The 19,276-nt window shown below is 43.2% G+C and overlaps 1 pseudogene; it reads left to right on the top strand.

Moving 5' to 3' along the window:
- The first annotated feature begins 14,003 nt into the window (after positions 1 to 14,003).
- On the top strand, positions 14,004 to 15,439 carry LOC136526767 (uncharacterized; annotated as a pseudogene).
- Positions 15,440 to 19,276: the final 3,837 nt, after the last annotated feature.

Raw genomic sequence — 19,276 nt, 5'->3', positions numbered from 1 at the left:
TTTGCAGAGCACAACCCATCTTCCCACATTTATATGCATGCTGAGCTGCGCGAAGTGCAGTGCACATGGATTTGGTCAGCTCGATATATGCCAGGGCAGGTGGCCGTACAGGATGTCTATGTTCTGTGACAACTCCCAGGTGCATTTCGGTTGACACCTACTCTAGCTACTTGCTCCATGCTTGGGACTGGTCGCTTTTCTTTTTCTTTTTCTTTTTTTTGAAACGACCGGCAGGAGTTCTATTGGTCTCTTTATAGCCGTGGACTTCCGCTGAGCACTACTATAGGGATTGGCATATGTCATTGCTAGTTGTCCTAATATGATGGAGGCTTCAACTAAACACTTGTTAGCTCATTCCTACTCCAGAAGCAATGCGATGATATTCATCTTTATGTCAAGTCATGAGATCTGGGGTTATCTGTTTGCACGGACGAAGCAAGGTAGTTGGTGAATTGTTTCGTGCTCGTCAAGCTTGATGAAGAATCTTACAGGCCCTGTTCGCTAGTCTAAAACTTGGGCTGAAAAGCACTATTCCAGCTGAATTGTTATGAGAAAAAAATACTGTTCCAGCTGAATTGTTATGAGAAAAAAATACTGTTCCGGCTGAAAAAAGAAACCGAACAAGCTGAATATGGGGTAAGCCAAACTGGGCCATATAGGTTATACCGACCTGGAATAGCTGGCTGTCATCAGTGTTTTGGAGGATCCAAACATCAATACTGAATGTTCTCTTTCGGGTATCTCAGTTTTCACCGGGACAACATTATGTTGAACATAAGTTTTTACCAAGAAATTTTATTTTCTTCCCCCTGTTTTTCTGTTTTCAAGCATTGGCTTGACTCTTGAGGATCCAACGGTGCAAATTTAGCACAATGGATATGGCTTGCCACATTGCTACTTTAATTAAGAAACGACCCGGATTACTTCTGAATGTTGTTATATGGATTGCCATATTGCTACTTTAATTAAGACACGAGATACGGAGAGCTGCACCTTCACCTGTATTCTTTGTTGTGCTGCCGCGCAGGTTACGTTGCGAATTTGGTATCGAGTTCACTTCAACAAATTCTATCCCATCATCCTCAAATTATCAACAAACTAACATGGTAAGAAATGTAAACGAGATACAGAAAAAATATGACAATTTGAATTGCTGGCCAGATGTAATTTGACAACACCAAACCATTCACAGGCAGACAGGCTGTGAATCACAGCCCCACCAAACCTTCATAATTCCTGTGCATACATAGGCCCTGTTTGGGAGAGCGAGCCAGATAAGCCAATAATCCCGCACAAACGGCTTGCGATACGGGCTTGGTCGCAAACGCGCGTCCGCGACTCACGGTCGCCCGCAACGTTTTCCAAATCACGAGCTCGACTCCGCTTTTCGAAATCGCGAGCGCGTTTCCTCTCCCTGCCCCTCCCTCCCGTGCGCTCCATGCCCATGACCGACACCCCCGAGCGCTCGGCCCCTCCCATGCGCTCCGGCCGCCCCTCCCATTCCCCTCTGTCCCGGTCCTCGCCTCCTCTTCTCTGGCCCGGCTCCCCTCCCCTCCGCCGGATCTGAAGGAAGGGCGTCGGCGGCCCTCTCCTCCCCCTCCACCGGATCTCCATCCAGGGCATCAGCGGCTCTCCCATCCCCCTCCACCGGATCTCCATCCAGCAAGGGCGCCAGCTCCCCTCCCGTCCCCTCCGCCGGAGATCCAGTAAGGGCGTCGGCTCCCCTCCCCTCCCCTCCGACGTTTCTACAGCAAGGGCTCCGGATCTTCGACCTCGACGTCCTCCACCGCCTGCTGCCCTCCCATTCCCACCGCCGGCTGCCGTCCGTGCGCGGAAAACTGCAGCCGCCGCCGTGCTACTGCTCCGTGTCAATGTTTTTGACGCGTCGCCTAGGCGACAAGGCGTGGCAGAGGTGCTGGGCATCGGGGGCGCCACAACCTGCAGTGGTATGGCATCCACCTAATCGTATTAGGCGTCGCCTAGGTGTAGAAAGGCGTCGGGCGGACGCCTATAGCCGTGCCGCGGACGCCGTATGCCTACTCACGGGGGAAGGGCGCCAAAAGACCGTGCGAAAAGCAACAGACGCGGGAAATCGAGCACGCGGCCGCCCAGATAGGACCTACGCGCGGGAAATCGACCGCGCGCCATGAGTGCGGGCGAGGGGAGAGGAAGAGAGAAGGCGGTGGGCTTACCTCGAGCTCTGCTTGGCTGCTCCTCTGCTCCAGTCCACCGGCCGTCTGCCCCTACCGTAGAGCCAGCCCTGCATCGCATGTCGCTGCTTGCCACTGCCTCTGCCTCCGTCCGCACCTCTGTCGACTCTGCCTCCGTCTGCCCCGTCCGCAGTCTCCAGTCCGCCGGCTGTCCGCAGTCTCCAGTCCACCAGCTGTCCGCCCCTGCCATGAAGCCAGCCCTGCATCGCACGTCGCTGCTTGCCTCTACCTCTGCCTCCGTCCGCACCTCCGTCGACTCTGCCTCCGTCCGCCCCGTCCGCTGTCTCCAGTCCGCACCTCCATCGACTCTGCCTCTGCCTCGAGTCCGCATCTCTGTCCGTAGTCTAACTCATCGACTATCGGCACTCGACAGCTGCTTCTCCGCTTGGCCGTCCGCCCCTGCCGTGGAGCCTGTCGAGCCCTTCCGCCTGGCCATTGAAAGCTCTAGTTTGGTTTTGGTGAATTGATGAAACCCTAAGTGCTAACCTAGTTTATCAAGTGATCATGAGATAGGTAGCACACTTCAAGTGGAGAAGCTAATGAAGATCATAACATGACAATGGTGATGGCATGGCGATGATCAAAGGCTTAAGCTTGAAAAGAAGAAAGAGAAAAACAAAAAGCTCAAGGCAAAGGTATAATTTGTAGGAGCTATTTTGTTTTGCTGATCAAGACACTTAGAGAGTGTGATCATATTTAGGTTTGATAGCCATACTATTAAGAGGAGTGAAACTCATATCGGAATGCGGTTATCAAAGTGCCACTAGATGCTCTAACTCATTGCATGTGCATTTAGGATCTAGTGGAGTGCTAACACCCTTGAAAACATTTGTAAAAATATGCTAACACATGTGCACAAGGTGATACACTTGGTGGTTAGCACACTTGAGCAAGGGTGAAGAAGACAGAGGAGATGCCAGCGTCGATCAAGTGAACGAACGCTGGATCTGAATGCACCGGACACTGACTGCCTGCGTCCGGTAATGCTGACCTGGTGGTACAGTGGCTAGGGTACTCCACCGGACGCTGGGTTGTGTCCGGTCGAGGTGGATCGGACGCGTCCGGTCAAGGAAAAACGGATTTGGACCCTTACTGTACTCGACCGGACGCTGAGGCTTTAGCGTCCGGTCAGTTTTGCCGGAACGTCCGATCAGCACTTAGCCGTTGTGATCTGACGATTCAGTTTTAACACAGAATGACACATGGCAAAAATCAGTGGACCGAACGCTGTGTCCAGGGTCCGGTCAGTATGACCGGAGCGTCCGGTCAGAGCGCAGTGTGCCCAGTGAAGGGGTACAACAGCTTTATTTCGTGGGGGCTTTTATTTAAGCCCTATGGCCGGCTATGGCTCATATCTTTGGTCATTTTCATTAACATAGCAACCTTGTGAACCTAGCTAAAGTCCTCTCACTCATCTCCATCATTGATTCATCACCATAGTGAGATTGGGAGTGAATCCAAGTACATTGCTTGAGTGATTGCATCTAGAGGCACTTGGTGTTCGTGTTTCACTGTGGATTTCACTTGTTACTCTTGGTGGTTGCCGCCACCTAGACGGCTTGGAGCAGCGAGGATCGTTGAGCGGAGGGTGGTGATTGTCTCCGGCTCCGATCGTGGTGATTGTGAGGGGTTCTTGACTTTTCCCCGGTGGAGCGCCAAAAGGTACTCTAGTGGATTGCTCGTGGCTTGTGTGATCCTCATCTTGTGTTGGTTGTGCGGCACCCTATTGAGGGTTTGGCGTGTGAAGCCAATTAACGTGTGAACCTCCAAGTGAGTGAATCGCCACAACGAGGAGTAGCTTGCCAGCAAGCAAGTGAACCTCGGTAAAAATCATTGTGTTCATCCTTTGATTCCGAGGTGATTGGTCTTCTTTGTTATTCATTCTTGTGATTGATTGGTTCATTCATCTTCACGGTGGTATAATTTTCTTGATCACTCTCGTTATATTATCACAAACTAGTTGACAAGCTCTTTAGTATAGCTAGTTGTGAGAGCTTGCTTGCTTGATTAGTGTGGCTCTTTAGTTAGCTTTTGAGAGCACACTAACATAGAGTAGTATCATAGCTATTGTGTGAATAGATACTATCTAAACTAGAATTGTGGTAGGTGGCTTGCATTTTGAGTAGGCTAGCGCAACACTTGCTTCGCCTCATAATTATCTAACCATTTTGTTAAGTGTTGTTGTAGAAATTTTTATTAGGCTATTCACCCCCCCTCTAGCCATTAGGACCTTTCAAGTGGTATCAGAGCCAAGGTCACCGTTATTTGAGGCTTAACAACCTTTGGTGTTAAAATAGCTCAAATTAACTACACCAAGAAGCCACCCCAATTTGATGGCACAAATTATCCTTATTGGAAGTCAAAGATGACCACACATATCAAGTCAATCAATAGAAAGGTGTGAAAGGTGGTAGAAACCAAAATTGAGATTGGTGATCCGGAGAATCCCACCGCTGCCGAAGAAGTACTTCTCCAAAACAATGACATTGCTCTAAGTGCTATTCATGATGCAATTGATGAGAGAACATTTGAGCAAATCAAGAATATTGAGATGGCTCATGAGGCTTGGAAGAAGTTGGAAGAATCATTTGAGGGCACTGAAGCCGTGAAGGGTGCAAAGGCATATATTCTCAAAGAGAAGTTTGTAAGCTTCAAGATAAATGATGATGAGAGTGTGCCGGAGATGTTCCATAGGCTTCAAGTGCTTATCAATGATCTCAAAGCACTTGGAGAAGAAGTGAAGGATAAAGACTTCTCCCACAAGTTCTTGAGATGCTTACCCTCAAGATTTGGTACATTGGTCACTATTCTAGTGAGGAGTGGTTTGGACACCATGACACCAAACCAAGTGTTGGGAGATATAATGACCGATGATACTTATAGAGATGATGATGAGAAGGAAGAAAAGAAGGAGAAGAAAGATGAGAAGGATGAGAAGAAGAAGAAGAGCGTGGCATTCAAAGCCACATCATCCAAGGGAAAAGCAAAGCAAGAAACATCAAGTGAAGAAGATGAATCATGGGATGATGATGATGATGATGAGAAGATGGTTCTATTTGTCAAGAGATTTGGCAAGTTCATGGTGAAGAAGGGCTACCATGCTAGAAGAAAGAAGTCTTCATCCAAGAACAAAGAAGAGTCAAGAAGGTGCTTCAAGTGTGGAAGCAAAGATCATCTTATTGCTCAATGCCCGTACAATAGTGACAATGATGATGACAACAAGAAGAACAAGAAGGACAAGAAGGAAAAGAAAGAGAAGAAGGACAAGATGGCCTTCAAGAAAAAGAAGGGTGGTTCCTACGTAGTCACTTGGGATAGTGATGCTTCCTCAAGTGATGATGATGATGATAGTGATGATCACAAGACCACCAAGAAGAAGATTCTTGCAAGTATCGCCATCAATGAGAAGCCTTCTCTCTTTGAATCTTCATCATGCTTCATGGTTAAGGTCACTAAGGTACAATCTTGTGATGATGAAAGTGATGAAGAACATGTTGATGATAATGAACATGAAAATGAAAATGATAGTGATAGTGATGATGATGAACCTACTAAGGACGAATTATTTGACATGCTAGAAGATGCTAAAGAACACTTTAACATTAAGAGAAGGGAATGCAAGAGCTTGAATAAGGAGGTAAAAGCCCTTAAGCAAGCCCTTGATGAGCTCAAAGCAACTCATGAGAAGCTAGAGAAAGCCCATGAGAAGCTTGGCAAGGCTCATAAAAGGCTTGAAAAAGCTCATTCTACTTTGCTTAATGAACAAGATAAAAAGAAGCATGTTGAAACTTGTGATATAGGTGTAACTTATGATTTAATTGATACATCACTATCTATGCCTATCATTGTTGCTACTACTAACCCTTCTTGTAGCACTTCCACTTCTACCTCATCTAGTAGTGATGGTCTCACCTGTGATGCCTCACTAGTGGTTGAGAATAAGAACCTCAAGAAGGAGGTCACTAAGCTCACTCACACCTTAGCTAAGGCTTATGGTGGTGAGGACCGCTTGCTTATGTGCTTGGGTAGCCAAAGAGCTTCTCTCTACAAAGAGGGATTGGGCTATACCCCCAAGAAAGGCAAAGCGGCCTTTGCTCCTCACAAGACTAGTTTTGTGAAGAACAATGATCGGTTTTGCACTAGTTGTAAGCAAATTGGTCACAAAGAGCAAGAATGCAAAAACAAGAGTAAAAATGCTAATGTATTATTCATAAAGCTTGATTCATGCTATATGCTTACTAAAGGTACAAATGGTGTGAAGGCTAAGTTCATTGGTAAACCATGGATGGGCTCAAAGAAAAAAGCCATTTAGGTACCAAAGAGCCTAGTGACTAACCTTCAAGGACCTAAGCAAGCTTGGGTACCTAAAAAGAATTGATCTTCTTTTGTAGGTCAATTACAAAGCCAGAGAAAGGCATTGGATTCTTGATAGTGGGTGCACTCAACACATGACCGGTGATGCAAGAATGTTCAACTCAATCAACACCAATGGCAATGATGGTTATGATAGTATCACATTTGGTGACAATGGCAAAGGCAAGGTCAAAGGGCTTGGTAAGATTGCAATATCCAATGACATGAGCATTTCTAATGTGTTGCTAGTAGAAAGCTTGAACTTCAATTTGCTATCCGTGGCACAATTATATGATCTTGGATTCAAATGCATATTTGGAATAGATGATGTAGAGATCATAAGTGTAGATGGCTCTAACTTGATCTTCAAAGGCTTTAGATATGAGAATCTATACTTGGTTGATTTCAATGCTAGTGAAGCTAGATTATCTACATGCTTGTTCACTAAGTCTAGCATGGGTTGGTTATGGCATAGAAGGCTTGGTCATATTAGAATGAAACAATTGAATAGATTGGTTAAGCATGACTTAGTTAAAGACTTGAAAGATGTTGTGTTTGAAAAGGATAAGCTTTGTAGCTCTTGTCAAGCCGGCAAATAAGTTAGAAACACCCATCCTAAGAAAAGCATGATGAGCACTAGTAAAGCATTTGAGTTATTACACATGGATTTGTTTGGGCCAACACAATACACTAGTATTGGTGGTAATAAATATGGATTTGTGATAGTGGATGACTACACTAGATACACATGGGTATTTTTTCTAGTGGACAAAAGTGATGTATTTGCAACATTCAAATCATTTGTCAAAGGCATTCATAATGAGTTTGAAACAACCATCAAGAGAGTTAGAAGTGACAATGGTTGTGAGTTCAAGAACACTAGAATTGATGAGTTATGTGATGAATTTGGAATTAGACATCAATTCTCGGCCAAGTACACACCCTAATCAAATGGCCTTGTTGAGAGGAAGAATAGAACACTCATTGATATGACAAGATCTATGCTTAGTGAGTACAATGTGAGTCAATCTTTTTAGGCCGAAGCTATCAACATGGCTTGCTATTATAGCAACCGCCTCTATTATCACCGATTGAAAGAGAAGACACCATATGAGCTCTTGAATGGTAGAAAGCCAAATATTGCATATTTTTGGGTCTTTGGTTGCAAATGCTATATCTTGAAGAAAGGCATAAGATTGGGCAAGTTTGACAAGAAATGTGATGAAGGATTCCTACTTGGCTATTCCACCACAAGCAAAGCATATAGAGTTTGGAATTTGGATAGTGGTACTCTTGAGGAAGTTCATGATGTTGAATTTGATGAAACCAAGGGTTCACAAGTAGAAGATGAGAACTTGGAAGATGTTAGAGGCATTCAACTTTTAAATGCCATGAAGAACATGGATATTGGTGAATTGAGGCCTAGGCAAGTGAATGATGATGAAGATGATCAAGTGCAAGTGCTCTCTAACTCAAATGTGCAAGATGATACAAATCAAGTTAGTGCAAGTGGCTCTCATGATAATGAACAAGATCAAGTGGCTAGTACATCATCTCAACCCAATGATCAAGCAAGTGCAAGCAATCAAGTTCCAATACTCCAACCAACAAATATTGCAAGAGATCATCCTTTGGACACTATAATTGGTGATATTTCAAGAGGTGTACAAACAAGATCAAGATTGGCATCATTTTGTGAACACTTCTCATTTGTGTCATCCATTGAACCAAAGAAGATAGATGAAGTTTTGAAGGATGTTGATTGGGTGAATGCTATGCATGAAAAATTGAATAACTTCACAAGAAATCAAGTATGGGAGTTGGTAGAAAGACCAAAGGGACATAATGTGATTGGAACCAAATGGGTCTTTAGAAACAAGCAAGATCAAGATGGGATAGTAGTAAGGAACAAAGCAAGATTGGTAGCACAAGGGTATACACAAGTTGAAGGTCTTCACTTTGGAGAAACATATGCCCCAGCTGCTAGATTGGAAGCAATTAGAATCTTGCTAGCCTATGCTTGTACCCACAACATCAAGCTCTATCAAATGAATGTTAAGAGTGCATTTCTCAATGACTACATCAATGAAGAAGTATATGTTGAGCAACCTCTCGGTTTTGAAGATGATAAGAAGCCCAACCATGTATACAAGTTGAAGAAGGCATTGTATGGCTTGAAGCAAGCACCTAGAGCATGGTATGAGAGATTGAGGGACTTTCTCCTCTCTAAAGGGTTCACAATGGGCAAGGTTGACACCACTCTTTTCATCAAGAAGATTGGAAAAGATCTATTTGTATTGCAAATCTATGTAGATGACATCATATTTGGATCAACAAATCAAGATTTTTGTGATGAGTTTGGAAAGATGATGGCTAATGAGTTTGAGATGTCTATGATTGGAGAGTTGAGTTACTTCCTTGGTCTTCAAATCAAGCAATTAAAGAATGGTACATTTGTGAGTCAATGCAAGTATATCAAAGACATGATCAAGAAGTTTGGCATGATTGATAGCAAAGTCATTAACACACCAATGAGAACCAATGGCAACTTGGATAGTGATGCAAGTGGAAATATGGTGGATCAAAAGTTATTGTATCGGTCTATGATTGGAAGCCTACTCTATGTGACCGCATCAAGGCTGGATGTCATGTTTAGTGTATGCATGTGTGCAAGATTTTAAGCCTCACAAAGAGAAAGTCATTTGAATGCTACAAAGAGGATATTGAGGTACTTGAAGCATACACCAAATGTTGGTTTGTGGTATCCTAAAGGAGCAAAGTTTAAGCTAGTTGGTTACTCTGACTCGGATTATGTGGGATGCAAGGTTGAAAGGAAGAGCACCTCGGGCATATATCAATTATTGGGAAGATCACTTGTTTCATGGTCATCAAAGAAGTAAAATAGTGTTGCATTATCAACCACCGAAGCCGAATACATATCCGCCGGTAGTTATTGTGCACAAGTACTTTGGATGAAGGCCACTTTGAGTGACTTTGGAATCAAGTTCAAGAAAGTGCCATTGCTATGTGACAATGAGAGTACAATCAAGTTGACAAACAATCCGGTTCAACATGCAAGAACAAAGCACATTGATGTCTGCCACCATTTCATAAGAGATCATCAACAAAAAGGGGACATTTGCATTGAGAGTGTAGGCACCGAAGATCAACTTGCCGATATATTCACCAAGCCATTGGATGAGAAAAGGTTTTGCAAGCTAAGGAATGAGTTGAACATATTGGATTTCTCAAATATGTGTTGATGCACTCCCACTCATATGACATGCCTCTCCTTTGAGCAATCTAAGGTAAAAGTTGATTGGCATGGCATACATCCTTACTAAGGACATGTTTAGTGCATCTAGTCATATTTTCAATCTTATTAGGACCTTTCAAGTGGTTCTATTTTATTAGGCTCATTCATGAAAATCAAATGATTTTGATGTTTATATGATATCACTATTGCTTCTATGCTTGACTTGATCTAGTGATGGCATATGACATGTTTATGGGCTTGTAAACCTAGTGTTTAATCTAGAACATAAGCTATAAGTGTTTAACTCAACATGGTACAAGATAACCCTTATTTGGAGGTGTGAAGAAGCTTGTCCTTGGATCAAACCGAGTTAAATATCTTGGGCAAATAATCTAGACTAGACCAAAATTTGAGAAAGTGATCCTCACCCCATTGATTGACATTGATAATCTTGACCCTACAAGTAATACTATCTATATTTAGAACCTTTGTGGTCATTAATGACAAAGAGGGAGAGAAACAAAGATAGTAGCAAAGATAGTGAAAAAGGAGAAGAAATATCATAAATGGAGTGAAACATAAAGATATCTTGATATATGATATAGGGAGAGAGATATGACAAAGGAAAGGGATCAATTAAAACTTTGAGCACACAAGTAGAGGGAGCAAGCTCATGAACTTGCATGGTGCATTTGAATGTGCATTTTATATGTTTGCTTGCATAGCATAAGTTCTAAAATTCAAAGTATCCATGCTTGTGTGATATATGCTAGTTGTAAGATTGAATGATGAAATGAAATCACTAGATAACTTTCATTTCCAAGTAAGTCTTTATAAGTGGTATCTTTCTAAAGTATATTTCCAAGTGATATTGAGCTAACCATGGTGCTAAGGATGGTATATTGGTGCACTCCGATTGGTATCACGCTTCAAAGGTCCATCTTTTATACCTTAACATCATGTGGTAGACATTGACTCCTATATTTTCTATCTAAGCATATGTGCAAGCTTCAATCCAAACTCTTAGCACATATATAGGGGGAGCAATTGCTACCATTTGGGGTTCATGAAACTTGTCCATATCCTTTTACACATGGTAAATATGCTTGGGCAAGCAACATGGACTCAATTGAATTTCAATTCATATCTTTGTATAAAGGTTGTCATCAATTATCAAAAATGGGGAGATTGAAAGCTCTAGTTTGGTTTTGGTGAATTGATGAAACCCTAAGTGCTAACCTAGTTTATCAAGTGATCATGAGATAGGTAGCACACTTCAAGTGGAGAAGCTAATGAAGATCACAACATGACAATGATGATGGCATGGCGATGATCAAGGGCTTAAGCTTGAAAAGAAGAAAGAGAAAAACAAAAAACTCAAGGCAAAGGTATAATTTGTCGGAGCTATTTTGTTTTGGTGATCAAGATACTTAAAGAGTGTGATCATATTTAGGTTTGATAGCCGTACTATTAAGAGGAGTGAAACTCATATCAAAATGTGGTTATCAAAGTGCCACTAGATGCTCTAACTCATTGCATGTGCATTTAGGATCTAGTGGAGTGCTAACACCCTTGAAAACATTTGTGAAAATATGCTAACACATGTGCACAAGGTGATACACTTGGTGGTTAGCACACTTGAGCAAGGGTGAAGAAGACAGAGGAGATGCCAGCGTCGATCAAGTGACCGGACGCTGGATCTGAATGCACTGGACGCTGACTGCCTACGTCCGGTCACGCTGACCTGGCGGTACAGTGGCTAGGGTACTTCACCGGACACTGGGCTGTGTTCGGTCGAGGTGGATCAGACGCGTCCGGTCAAGGAAAAACGGATTTGGACCCTTACTGTACTCGACCGGACGCTGAGGCTTCAGCGTCCGGTTAGTTTTGCCGGAGCGTCCGGTCAGCACTTAGCCATTGTGATCTGACGATTTAGTTTTAACACAGAATGACACGTGGCAAAAATTAGTGGACCGGACGCTGTGTCCAGGGTCCGGTCAGTATGACCGGAACATCCGGTCAGAGCGCAGTGTGTCCAGTGAAGGGGTACAACGGCTCTATTTCATGGGGGCTTCTATTTAAGCCCCATGGCCAGCTATGGCTCATATCTTTGGCCATTTTCATTCACATAGCAACCTTATGAGCCTAGCTAAAGTCCTTCCACTCATCTCCATCATTGATTCATCATCATAGTGAGATTGGGAGTGAATCCAAGTGCATTGCTTGAGTGTTTGCATCTAGAGGCACTTGGTGTTTGTGTTTCGCTGCGGATTTCGCTTGTTACTCTTAGTGGTTGCCGCCACCTAGACGGCTTGGAGCAGCGAGGATCGTTGAGCGGAGGGTGGTGATTGTCTCTGGCTCCGATCGTGGTGATTGTGAGGGGTTCTTGACCTTTCCCCGGTGGAGCGCCAAAAGGTACTCTAGTGGATTGCTCGTGGCTTGTGTGATCCTCATCTTGTGTTGGTTGTGTGGCACCCTATTGAGGGTTTGGCGTGTGAAGCCAATTAACGTGTGAACCTCCAAGTGAGTGAATCACCACAACAAGGAGTAGCTTGCCGGTAAGCAAGTGAACCTCGGTAAAAATCATTGTGTTCATCCTTTGATTCCGAGGTGATTGGTCTTCTTTGTTATTCATCCTTGTGATTGATTGGTTCATTCATCTTCACGGCGGTATAATCTTCTTGATCACTCTCGTTACATTATCGCAAACTAGTTGACAAGCTCTTTATGTAGCTAGTTGTGAGAGCTTGCTTGCTTGATTAGTGTGGCTCTTTAATTAGCTTTTAAGAGCACACTAACATAGAGTAGTATCATAGCTATTGTATGAATAGATATTATCTAAACTAGAATTGTGGTAGGTGGCTTGCATTTTGAGTAGGCTAGCGCAACACTTGCTTCGCCTCATAATTGTCTAACCATTTTGTTAAGTGTTATTGTAGAAATTTTTATTAGGCTATTCACCCCCCTCTAGCCATTAGGACCTTTCAGCCGTTTGCCCCTGCATCTCCGCTTGACTGCGCCTCCGCCGGGCTCTTCCACCTGGTATGTCCCCCGCCTCCACTCTGCTCCTTGCTTGCCTGCTCTGCTTGTCTGCTGTCTGCTCTGCTTGTCTTCCGTCGAGTCCTTTTGCAAATCTCGTGCTCCTCTGCTGTCTGCTCTTGCTGTACTGCTGCTCTGAAGTCTAAACCCGCTCTGCCTCCTCGTCCTCTGCTCTGAACCTAGAATCCTGGATATTGTTATAGCTGTTTCTTTAGCACTGAACTGATGCAGTTGTTCTCTTTAGCACTGAACTGATGCAATTGTTCTCTTTAGCACTGAACTGATGCTTTGAACTATTGGAAGAGTTATCATCAATTTTCTATAGCACTAAACTGATGCTTTGAACTACTAGAAGGGTGATTTACAGTCCAATGTTGATGAATTTTTGTTGTGGCTGCTTTTGCTTAGCCTGAAATAGCTCTCTATCTTGATTATCATTGTTTTAATTTTTTCTGAAATAGCTGTTTTTGCTTAACCTGATTAGCTAGTGACTATCTGTTTTCTACTTATTGGTCAACTTCTCTTTCTATCAAAGTTGAAAACTGAATGTCAGTGTGCAAGCTGTGACCAGTCTGAAAATGGCTGCTTCCATGTTGCTTCCATGTGTGCAAACTGAATGTCAGTGTGAAAACTGAATGTTGTACTACATAAGGCTCTTTCTTTCTTTTATGTAGCATCCAGCAACATGGCAAGCTCAAGTGAAGCACCTGATTATGATCCCAAGACTGATCCAGCAAGGAAAGCGAAGTCCAATGATCTAGGCTAGAAATATGCCTACTAGCAGGACCCTGCTAGGAGAGACTGGGTGACATGTATCCTGTGTGGAAATGAGGCTTCAGGAGGCATAAAGAGGTTCAAGCAACATTTGGCTAGTGGATATAGAGATATTGTCCTTTGTCCAAAAGTTACCACTGAAATTAGAAAAGAGATGGAAGCTTACTTGCAAAAGAAGAGAAGGCCTTTGTTCTTGGATGGTATTGAGGAAGAAGATGGGGAAGATGAAGTTGTGGCGGTGGCAGCAGCAGATGTACAAGCAGCAACAGATGGGGGTGCAACACCAAAACCGGCTGCAAAACCAAGTTATGGGACAGCCACCAAGAGAAGGCATGTTATCTATCAATTCAAGGCTTCAAGACCTAGCAATGGCAATTCAACACCAAAGACACCAAAGACAACAAAGTCTGTTGTTGCTATGCTTAGAAGAACACCTGAACAGATAGTAGATCAAAGGCGTGCAAAGGACTTTCAACCCACCATTGAGTCCAGCACAAAGACTAAGGAGGAGAAGCAATATGTGGATTTGCAATGGGCACTATGGTTCATGGAGTGTGGTGTATCCTTTAATGCAGCAAATTCAAGGCAATTTGAAATTGCCTATGAGGCAACAGCCCAATATGGTTCAGGGTACAAGCCTCCAACTAACCAATAGCTTGGTGAACCTTTGCTTCAAGAATGTGTTAAGGTGACAAGTGCTATGAGGAAGGACCATGAGCAGGCCTGGAAGCAATATGGTTGTACACTAATGTCAGACGGATGGACTGATATGAGAGGGCGCCACTTGATTAATTTTCTTGTGAACAGCCTTAAGGGAACGTACTTTTTGGAGTCAGTTGATGCATCAAGTCAAGTTCATAGTGCAACAATGTTAGATGATTTGTTATAGGAGAAGATTGAGGACATTGGAAAGGACAATGTTGTTCAAGTTGTGACTGACAATGGCGCTAACTACAAGGCTACTGGTAAGATTTTGATGGATAGGATTCCCACACTGTTTTGGAGTCCTTGTGCTGCACATTGCTTGGATCTGATGTTGGAAGAAATTGGGAACTTGAAGGCATTTAAGAAACCTATTGCACGTGCTAGGCATGTCACCACATTCATTTATAGGCATGGGAGGCTTCTTAGTGCAATGAGGGCTCAAACAGGTGGGAATGGTCTTGTTAGGGCAGCAAAGACTCGATTTGCCACATCATTTCTGACATTGAAGAGTTTGTACAAGAACAAGGATGCCTTGAAGAGCTTATTTGTTAGTGAAGCATGGATTGGGAACAACTTGTGTACAACTACAGCAGGTCAACAAGTGCAAGACATTGTGCTATCTACTGAGTTTTGGAACTCAATAGAAGATTGCCTAAGAGCTTCAGCCCCACTCTTAATTGTTTTGAGGGTTGTTGATGGTGATGAGAAGCCTGCAATGCCAGAGGTCACAGCTCTAATGAATCATGCAAAAGATAGGATAAAGCTCAGCTTCAATATATCAACCAAGTAGGGACTGCTCAAGCGTATCATGGACATTATTGAGAAGCGTTGGGTGAACCAAATGGAGCATCCATTGTATGGGGCTGCACTATATTTGAACCCAGGAAAATTTTATCCTCTTGTAAAAGCTAATGATGATGCCACTATTGGGCAGCTAAGAGGTTGTTTTATTGAAGTGCTTGGAAGAATGATACCAGATGCGGAAACACAAATGAAGATCAATAGGCAAGCCATTGAGTATGAAGAGCAACGTGGAGATGCCTTCTCAAACAAAATGGCAAAGGAAAGCTATGACAAAATAAGTCCTCGTAAGTGTTGTTAATCTCAGCTTACAAATTTTAGCAACTTAATTGCATTCCAAACTCCTAATATGTGCTGTACTTTTCATCCAGTTGATTGGTGGCGTTCTTATGGTGGCTGAGCCATTGAACTACAAAGACTTGCTAAGCGTATAGTTAGTCTTTGTGCTTCATCATCTGGTTGTGAGAGATGCTGGAGTACCTTCAATTTTGTGAGTATCCTTGTGATTAACAATTTTTATTTAGATGCATACAATCTAATTTTTTGTTTTGCTTCCATCTGATTTTTTTGTTTGTAGATGCATACAAAGAAAAGGAATAGACTGCTGCACAAGAGATTGAATGATATTGTTTTTGTTTCATACAATCGAAAGATGAGAACAAGGTTTCAGCTTATGCGTGAGAAGGCAAGCAAGAAATATGATCCTTTGATCATTGAGGAGTTTGATTGGGACAATGAATGGGCTGATTCATTGCATGTGCCCATTCCAGGTGCTCGAGGGTCTGATGCTGTCAATGAGCTCACATGGCAGCATGTTGATGCAGCCACCGGTGCATCACAAGCGCTGCAGGGTCGTAATCTTCCTAGGAGAGCTACTGCTACTCAATATTATAGTCGTTCAAGAAATGTTCCTGTTTCTGCTACTGAAGATGGAGAAGAGGAAGATGAAGTTGAAGACCCACATGATGATACGGAAGTGAGCGAGTGTGAAGAAGATGGCAATGTTCTTGCTACTGAAGAAGACAAGGCTGCTGATCCTGATGAGTTTGATGATGGATTTTGAGTGTTGAACTGCTGAAACAAAGATTTGCACTCCTGCTGATGGATTCTTTTGTGTCCTGCACCCTTGCTATACTTTTGTGTTGTCCTGCACTCCTGTTGTATGGCTTTGGTGTAGTTGACTTAATTAGTATGCTTTAGAGTTCAATACTTCATTCTAAGCTTGTGGACTATTTGAGACAGACTATGATGTCATTTGTCATGCTCATGCATGCACTAATGCTTGCTAATTTGTTATCTTGCCTCTTGTGTATTGTTTCCTATTTAATTCTCAGCAACTGATAATGTGTTTGATTGTTGAATTCTTTAATTGTCATGCAGTTTCCTTCAAGGGGTTGGATGCTACATGGGAGAAGAGCTTTTGGAAACAAAAGAAAGGAACATGGGCTCAAGAATTGGCAACAAACGAGGTATGTATGTGCTGCACTAGTATATAAAATTCTAGCTTACAACGCCTTACAATGTGTGTATGGCGTCGTCTAGGCGTCCGCCACAAACGCCTAGGCGTTGTGAAGGGGGTCGGGCGCCGCGCCTCGCCGCGGCGCCTCAAAAACATTGCTCCACGTAAGAGGTCGCCGCCCGCCGCGAAAAGATCCCGTGCGCCGGCTTCTTCAATTCGGCCGCGTGCGTGTGCCGGCACAACGCCCAGTCGGCGCCATTTTTGCTATCGCCGTTGTGCACTGAGGCTCCTACGCGCGCTGCTCTAACGGCCCCGGTTGCGCGTGCCGACCTCGACATCCTCGACGGCCTCCACCGCCTGCTGCCCTCCCATTCCCACCACCGGCTGCCGTCCAGCAAGGTGAGCACGTAAGACTGGTGTCCTTGCTTTCACTAGTGTCCTCCCATTCCCACCGGCGGGCGACGACCTCTTACGCGGAGCAGCAGCACGGCAGCGGCTGCAGTTTTCCGAGCACTGAGATCCAGCAAGTGCTCTGTTTGTTGTTTGCAAAATGTTGAAACTATGGCTCACTGCTTTCACTTCTCATAAAATTGTATGCAACCGCTAAAAGTTTTTTTTGTTATTATTTTTTTCTAGATACTGCTAGTGCCTCAGGGGTACATAGGTCAATTTACATCCTCTACCAGAAATAATCGAGATAGCCAAACGCCCAGCTTATTCAAACAGCAGATTCTCTAGATCGTGACTTATCAAATAAACCTGCTCAGCTTATAAGCAAGACTCAGAAACGCTCTCCCAAACAGGGCCATATACATTCCAGACAGAAGCAAACCAGCGAGCAGATGAGCAGCAGCAATCAACCAGAGTTGCCAAGCAGACTTCAACCGAAGAAGTGCATTCAGATATACATTCTTATTCTTAGCAACGTACCAGGTGCAAACTAACCAACCTGTGTAAACTTAGAAACTACCAATCAGAACCACTAGATGCTAATCCAATAGATGGGGTGAGAGGTGAAATTTTTTTGCGCTTAAGCCTCCCACCCGCCGGCCTTTTTTTTTGCGCTTAAGCCCCCTTACCCCATCTATTGAATCAGCATCTAATGGTCCTGATTGATAGTTTTCAAGTTTGCATAGGTTAATTGGTTTACACCTGATACGTTGCCCTTATTCTTATAGCAAAAACACCAGTAATCATCACGCTAGTATATCAAACAAAAAGGCAATCCTGAAAGCTGACTCATGATACCAGGAACAAGCTCCACATGCACGAAATGCAACAGAAACACCATGTGGTCATGTCTGGCAGAGCCTTTATAAACTTTTTTTTTATCTACACAAACACCCGCCGGAGCCTGCTCGGCCAGCTCGAAGGAAGAAAATAAGAGCAAGGCAAGATATCAACGGATGGATGCATGGATGGATTGACTAGCTTATAGTTGCTATCAGAGGGAGTTCAGTACACGATCGACCACCGCGGCCAAGCTGGCTTCAACCAACAAGTGTATTCAGATCTCCATTCTTAGTGCAAAGGTAATCATCAAGCAGTTAGACCAGATTCGCCAGAACGCCCCCATGACAAAGGGCCTGTTTAGATACATTAATGCTAATTGTTAGTAGCTAAAATTAGCACTAGCAGATCCAAACATCCTAACTAATAGTACAACTAATAACCCAGAATAAACTACCTAGCTAATAAAAAGTTATTGACTAGCTTCCCCAAGTTAACTAGTACAAACTACTACCTCCATCCCAAATAAATCAACTTCTAAAGTTGTCCTAAGTCAAAACTTTTGTAAATTTAACAGAATTTATAGAAAAGAATACCGATATTTATGACACAAAGTGAGTATCATTAGATACACCATATAATATACTTTCATAGTCTATTTATTTGGTGTCATAAATGTTGATATTCTTTCTTATAAAGTTGGCCAAACTTATAAAAAATTGGCTTACAACTTTCAAAGTAGATTTATTTGAGGATGGAGGGAGTATTAAATGGAGGATCCAAATAGGGCTCAAATAATAGGTTAGCTAATTGTCCTGCTAATAAAAAGCTATTAGCTAGCTTCCCTCTGCTAGCCGCTAACTATTAGTACTAATGGATCCAAACAAGGCCAAACACTCAAACTGAAGCTAGCATACATGGAACCTGCAGACTTTAAGTTTGCATTATGCCAATTTCTAGAAGTTTGTCTATACTAGCACTAGTTACATCCACGGTCTAACAGCACCCACCCATCTATTAAATGAATGTGTCTATACTAGCAATAGTTAAAACCACGGTCTAACAAGCACCTGTCCATCTATTAAATCAATGGTCATAAAAATTCATTTCATCTCACCTTGTTTGCAATGCAGGGTACCTGACTATGTTGCCATTCCAAATCCCTGGTTCACTTCCAACAAATCCCAACCTTGAATCATCAACCACTATGGACATGTAAATTAAGATCCAAATCCAGATGGAAGAGAACATTTGACAATACACAACTCCAACATTTGTTTTTTTAAGCCAAAGAATAAACAGTGAAACTAGAGGTCACTGGCATTGCAGTTAAGAAAGGGCAACAATTCAGCAAACAGGGTATCCAAAAAAACAAGAGTAAAAACACCAACCATATAGAGATTACTTTTACATGATAAAATTGTTTGGTTAGGGGGCATTCATGCCAAG

The sequence above is a fragment of the Miscanthus floridulus genome, chromosome 19 (genome assembly GCF_019320115.1).
Source record: "Miscanthus floridulus cultivar M001 chromosome 19, ASM1932011v1, whole genome shotgun sequence".
NCBI classification, from domain to species: domain Eukaryota; kingdom Viridiplantae; phylum Streptophyta; class Magnoliopsida; order Poales; family Poaceae; genus Miscanthus; species Miscanthus floridulus.
The sequence above is the reverse complement of the archived record's forward strand: the minus strand, read 5'-3'. Positions and strand labels throughout refer to the sequence as shown.